Source organism: Mustela erminea, chromosome 18 (assembly GCF_009829155.1).
Source record: "Mustela erminea isolate mMusErm1 chromosome 18, mMusErm1.Pri, whole genome shotgun sequence".
Classification (NCBI taxonomy): Eukaryota; Metazoa; Chordata; class Mammalia; order Carnivora; family Mustelidae; genus Mustela; species Mustela erminea.
In genome coordinates this window covers 37,077,640-37,084,099 of record NC_045631.1, presented here as the reverse complement: position 1 = coordinate 37,084,099, position 6,460 = coordinate 37,077,640, and the positions used below count along the sequence as shown (strand labels likewise).

Genomic DNA, 6,460 nt, shown 5'->3' with positions numbered 1-6,460 from the left:
CTGGAGTGTGCTCCAGGCTCTTCCTCTCCTCCTCACTAACTGGGAGGAATTACCCAGAATCCTCAACCAGAGGTCACCTCTGCCATCCCTCTGCATCCCCTTCACTGCACTCTTCTGGACCCTTTCCGCTTTCCTTGAGCGAAGCCACGCCTTCTCCACCCTCCGCTGCTTGAATGACAACCACGTGGGCCAACCAAGTGGCTCAGCCTTTCCTGGGGCGGAACCAGCCGTGGTTGCCATGGCGGTCTTTGGGGTGGTGGGTGGGTGGGGGGGTCTGGATACTTCCTGTAACAGCCTTAATTGCTCATTTATTTAGGGCAATTAGTCCCTGGCGACCCTCCCTTCCTTGACCCCAGTGATGACTATTCTCAGCTCACATAACATTCCACCAAGATGGGGTGGGGCCTGGTTCAGCATGAATGGGGAGGCCAGGCGGGGAGACAGGGTGCTCCCAAAGTCTGAGAAGCTCCCGGAGTCTGAGAATCCCTATTTAGAGGCTGACCTGGTCAGACCATTCTGTGCCCTGTCATTGGCCCCTACTCCCAGCATGCTCTTGGCCCTCTCTGGCCGCTCATTGAGCTCCGAGGGTGGGTGGACCCACCCCTCCACACTCCCAACGTTGGTGGCCTCTAGACACTGCCCTCTTCACCAATGGCGCTACTGTCTTCCTGACCAGCCCTCCACCCCCACCTCGATCATGGTTGGTTCCTGGCGAGCTTTGCCCCCTCCCTCCCCACAGGCAGCTGCTCCAATAGCAGAAGCTCTCAGGGGGGCCCTTCCTGTGTCCCGCCATGCACCTTGTCTCATCAGGAGGCTACAGAGGCCTCCTCCTCCTGTGCTTCAGATCTACGTTCCTGTGCCCTGCTTCCTAGAACTTCATAGTTAGGGCTACTAAAAGTTTGGCTCCAGAAGGATCTCATTGCATGGAAACTGAGGTTCCAAGAGAAGAAAACAAGCCCAGGGTTCCCGGGTGAGTTAGAGGCAGAGTGGGACTAGAACCCAGTGCCCTTGATCCCCAGCCTAGCGCTCAGCGACACCAGGACCACATCTCCTTCAGCCTCCTTATAGACCACCCCTTCTTCTGGCCTGTCCCTCTTATCACCGTTACCCCATACTGACAACAGAGCCTCCTGAAGGCCTCCCCTCTCAGCCCCTCAGAAACTCTCTGGTTGAGACAACAGCTCTGCTGTTCTTCCAGACTGTGGACACACTCCACCCCCAGGTTTTCCTGGACTCCAGACTCCTCCTCTGTGGAGGAGGTGCTGGGACAGCATCCCCCCCAAGGCTATACCTGTGGGGACTTTCAGCTCAGCCCCTTTTCCCAAAGACCTGTTGGTCAAAAGCTGAAGCAAGCTACTGGGGGTTCTAGAATCAGATTCCTTAGTTTTGCCTTTTGGGTTTGGAACCAACTTTGTAGGCCAAGCTGCAGGAGATCCTGGAGAACTTCGTGAGGCAGGGTCGCCCTCTAAACTGGGGACTTTTTCTCGGCCCCCTTCTCTGGGATGTACCCATCCCAACCCTTCCTCACCTTTACCGATGCCCACTGCATCAACCTCCTTCCTGGTTGGAGGTCCTTCTTATACTCCCCCAGGGGTGCAAGCCCTTCTTTGCTGGGGAGGTGCCACAGGCTTAGGGACAGGGGGTAGGGGCAGGGACTGGTCTCGGCCTTGGTGTCTTCTTGGCTGTGGGACAAAGAGAGCCATGTTGGGGGTGACCTCACCCTTTGGGCATCCTCCTGCTGGACAAAGGGCCCGATTATTCCCTAGCCTGGAAGTGGGAGGTAGGAGGATGACACTTCAATCCTCGGACCCTCTTTAGACACCCTGCACTTTTGGCTGCTGTGGGCTCTGCGTGGGGGTTGGGGGGCTCATGCGGGGAGGCAGTCATCTCTGAGGGAGGCTGACCCAATTTGGATGGCAAGAGAAAACCTTGGAACGTCTGTGAAGTCCATCCTAGAAACTCACCTCCCTCTCAAAAGATGCCAAAGCCCACAGCTCTGAAGGTAGAGGCAGACATGCTCTGCTTCCCTTTTTTCTAGCAGTGATCTCGCTTTGTGGGCTGAATCAGGGGCTTTTCTTCTGTTCCTTGGAAGAGACGTAGTCTTCATTTTTTTCCCCCCAATAGTATCGGGTGCCTTTAAGTGAAATCTTCCTAGAACTCTGATCAGTAAAGCAGATGAAAGTGGGAACTACTTTGGTTGAGGTGGTGGGAAGGGTGGGGGAGAGGCAGAGAACTCCCAACCCTCTTCCCTCTTACCCTATGGCAGCATCTAAGGGGGGGGGAGCCCACAAAGCATTGTTTAAAAACCACTGCTTTATTTTTATTTTTATTTTTTTTAAAACCACTGCTTTAAACAATTGTGTTCATTGCTGCTTCCTGAACATCCCAGGGCCAAGCCCCTGTAAGTACTTGAAAGCTAGTTGATAAATAAATAAACTCTGTCCCCTCACTTATGGGCTGGGTTCCCATGAGGGCCCGGGCGGGGGCCTCTCCTCCGTCTCTGATCTAGGCGCAGCTGGGATCCTGGTGTGTTCATCCCCAGTTCAGGGGTTCCCTCTCAATTATGCCAGAGCTACCCTGCGTCCCCAGAGCAAAGGGCATCCATGGAGGCTGCTGACTAAGCAAGCAAAGTAGGGACGACTGTGCAGAGGTCGGCTGGACCCTGTTCCACACACATAACCTGCCAATAGCCCAGGCACAGATAAATCCCGAAGGCTGAGCCTGAAGCATCACAAAGCAACGAGGAACTCTCCACCCATCCCCACTTCCTCCCTCATGAGACAGGGGCTCCAGATTCTAACCCCGGCTCTACCATTTACTGCCATGGACCCTCGGGCTGGTCACTTCCCTTCTCTGGGCCTCAGTGTCCTCCCCTGTGAAGTGGAGAGAGTAGGGCTAATGGGACCCTCCAGCCTCCAGGGTTCTGAACTCAGCTCCCAGGCTGCATAGGGGTTGGGGGCAAAGCCCGGAATTGGTTGCCAGGAAGGGGACGTGATAGAGAAAGGGAGAGATATAATTCTTGTCCAGAAAAAGGTTCATCAGGAAGTCACAGAAGAGAAGCATGGTGAGACAGAGGCTGGACCTTCCTACAGAGTCCCCTCTTGTACACTTGGTTGCACAGCTAGGCTCTTGGCTTAGATGTTCTCCTGGAGCCGGATGAAACTTCAATACTATTTGTCCCCCTGCTCTATCATCCTTTGTCATCTTGCCCATAGATGTTCTATAGTCCTATCTCTCCCTGAAAACGAACTTCCCTCCACCATACCCATTATTTTCTCATCTATGTCTCCCTGCACTTTCATAATCCTCCTCCTCCTCCTCCTAGAGGTCCTCTCTGATCTCCACTTCATGTCACTCCCCCTTGGTCTAGGTTCAGAGACCCCTGAACTGAGGGCTGTCAAGGCCCTCCCTATGTGTTGTCATCATCCTTTCAATTAGAAGCTTTCAGAGAATAGGGACCTTGTCTTTCCATCCCAGAACGTCCATAACCTGGCTCACAGAAGGGCCTTGTGGAAGGAAGGACATGAATGACCCAGAGGGAGGCACTCAGTTTGGGACTGGGTGAGGCTGGCCTTGTGTGCGCTTGGCCAAGCAAACACTCCAGACCATCAAACATGCCCCCAAGCACACATGCATCGAGACAGCCAAGCACAGACACACACACACACACACACACACACACACACCCGCAAACCAGCACCCTCTCGTGCTGCAAGCCCCCACGTGGGGTGGTGTGGGATGTGGGGGGAGGAGGTGGAGGGGACTGCCCTCCAGATGTTGTTGGAAATCCAACACGTCCCCTCCACTCCTCCCTCACCCACTTCCCGTTCCACTTCCCCCAAATATTTACTGATTTTTATTTACATTCTTTGCCCGAGGTGCCCGGCCCCTGTCAGGTCCCATTTGCTTGCCCTGGTTCCCTCCTGCCAGCTCCCCTCCTCCTCCCTCAAATCCAGAGCCAGGAGCTGTGTGTGGTTGGCAACAGTCTCCCCCAGGCCCATGGGTGTTGGGGGTGGTGAAGGCCGTGGGCTGGCAGCTCTGGGCAGAGCTGTTGGGGGCGGGGGGTTCGGGGACAGGAGCAGCTCACCCACACATTCCCGCCTGCCCCCAATCTGGGATCGTTTTAGCCACCCCTCCTTGTTTCACAGGGACTTCTGGAAGGGACTGATGGATGCCAGATGCCAGGAGCACCGACACTGAGGGAGGGCTCTGAAAAGAGAGGAGGGAGAGCTGGGACAGACGTGACAACGAGTGGGACAGGCGTGCTGGGTGACTACTCATGAGCTGACCAAGCCCTCTGGGCCCCCTTACCACCAGCTGATCAAAGAGCCTGAAGAAATGATTTCCCACTCCATTCCCAGGCTACAAGCACCTGCTGCCCGCCACTCCTCTTGGTTATTCAAGGGGTCTACATGGGGCACCTACTACGTGCCGGGCACTGTCCTAGGTGCTGAAGGGACAGCGGCAAACAGCAGACGAGGTTATTCTCGCCCCGTGGAGCATGACTTCTCCAGAGAGATAACGAGTAAAAGGAGTAAATCATTGAGTAGGTGAGGATGTTTTAAGGGCCATGGGGAAGAAGGAGCAAGGTGAAGGGAATGGGGAGTGGTGGTGGGGGCTGGGGAGGGGGTGTGATTTTATAGGACATCCTCAGGGGAGGCTCCATGGAGAAGGTGACATTTGGGCAAAGCCTTGTGGGGGGTGAGGGAATGATTCGTGGGGCTGAAGAAAGCCAGGAGGAGGGAACAGCCTGAGAAGCATGGGGACATGTTTGAAGACCAGAGAGGAGTGTCTGGACGAGTAGTAAGAGTCAGGGCAATGGGGATAGGAAAAAAAGGCAGGGAGCAAGGTCTTCAGTTTTTCTGAGTGACATGGGGGGCCTCTGAAGGGTTCTCAGGGGACAGTGACACAACTGGACATATTAAGGCAACACAGTGATTCTTGCCTCCCTTGTATGCTCTCCTACACTCTGGTTACCCCCTTTCTCCTTGCCTGCTGCCTCCTGCTTTGCAGCTACCCCACCAGGCTGCCTGTGGCTTCTATAAAGCTCCTCTACTCCAGGAAGCCCTCCAGGATTGCTCAGAGGAGACTTTCCGGTTCTGTCTGAACAGTTCATGGCCTTTTCATTGTCTCTGCCCTTTCCATGAGAGAGATGCTAAAGAGGAAGATTGTGACATCCACTCTGGGGCACCGAAGGACCAGAGAGGGTGAGTCGCTTTCCCAAGGTGTCTCCCCAAATTGTCAATATCCTGCCTTCCATGAGCCCTTCTCCTGTCACCCTAGGCTTTCCATGGAGGCTCTGTCTTCTCTTTCCTTCTTTTCCAGCCTTCTCCTTCCCACCAGATCTCTGCCTTCTTGGCAAGGGACTGACGTCTCCCACTTCTCTGTTTTGGGACAGGCCTGGAGACCACCATTGCAAAGGTGAAGGTGTAGCAAGCACTCATTTCCCAAGGCCAAGGGCAAGGCTACTGAGCGCAGGGGTTGGGGGGGAGGAGAGCAACAGCAGAGACTGTGATGCAATTCATTACTCTAGCCCGCAACCCCCTCCACACCCAGTCCCTGGACACTGCTTGCTGTGTAGCGAACTTTTTTAAAATAGCGACTGATTGCTGGCCAGCAAGCAGAGAGATGGACAATCAGGCATGGGAGCATAGCTTCCCCAGCTAGGAGCCAAGTCCCTGGTCCCAGCTTGGCTAAGGCCTCACTTGGTGACTTTCCACCAGGTGCATCACTCATCTGGGCCTCACTCGTTCGTACCACAACTGTTTATTGAGAGCCTTCTACGTGCCGGGGACTGTGCTAGCCTGAGGATACAGAGAGCGCAGAGCCGACTTGGCTCTTGCCCACATTAAATAGCCAGCCAAATGCAGTGAAAGTGACAACTGTGATCGGTGCAAAGAAAAGGAAGAACGTAATGCCTTGAGAGTATATAGAGAGCATTAGAGCAGTCAGGGAAGCTGAGCTGCTTCCCCCAGGAGGCGATGCCCAAGCTGATCCCTGAGGGAATGGAAGAATGGTCCAGGCAGAGATGACACTATATGCAAAGGCCCTGTGGTGGGAGGGAGCCTGTCCCAGGAGTTGCAAGAAAAAGGACATGGCAGTGGTGCGAAGAACAAAGGGGATGAATACAGCAGGAGGTGGGCAGAGGCTGAGCATATGGTCTTCTAGGTCATGTTTAAAACCTGATCTAAGAGCAGAAGCAGCCCCTTGGCATTGTGGGGTTGTGTCGGGGGTGACAGGAGCATCTCAGGTTGGCTGCAGGCTGGGGGTAATGAGAGTAGAGGTGGGGAACCTGTCATGAGGTGACGGCAGTGGTCCAGGTGAGGGCTGACGCTGGCTTGAACTAGGAATTGGCAGAGGATTCGTGAGGGGAGGGGGATGGTGCTGAGTCTGATTTCTGGATCCCTGCCTGCAGGCTTTCCCACCTGTAAAGAGGGAAGAAGCAGCTTTTCTTTCTCCT

The 6,460-nt window shown here is 54.7% G+C and overlaps 1 long non-coding RNA gene across 1 annotated transcript; it reads left to right on the top strand.

Annotated features, from left to right (window-relative positions):
* The first annotated feature begins 836 nt into the window (after positions 1–836).
* LOC116578251 lies at positions 837–6,126 on the top strand. The gene is made up of 3 exons (XR_004280791.1): positions 837–970; positions 4,149–4,550; positions 5,014–6,126. It is a non-coding gene; the product is annotated as an uncharacterized LOC116578251 (long non-coding RNA).
* The last annotated feature ends 334 nt before the right edge of the window (positions 6,127–6,460 follow it).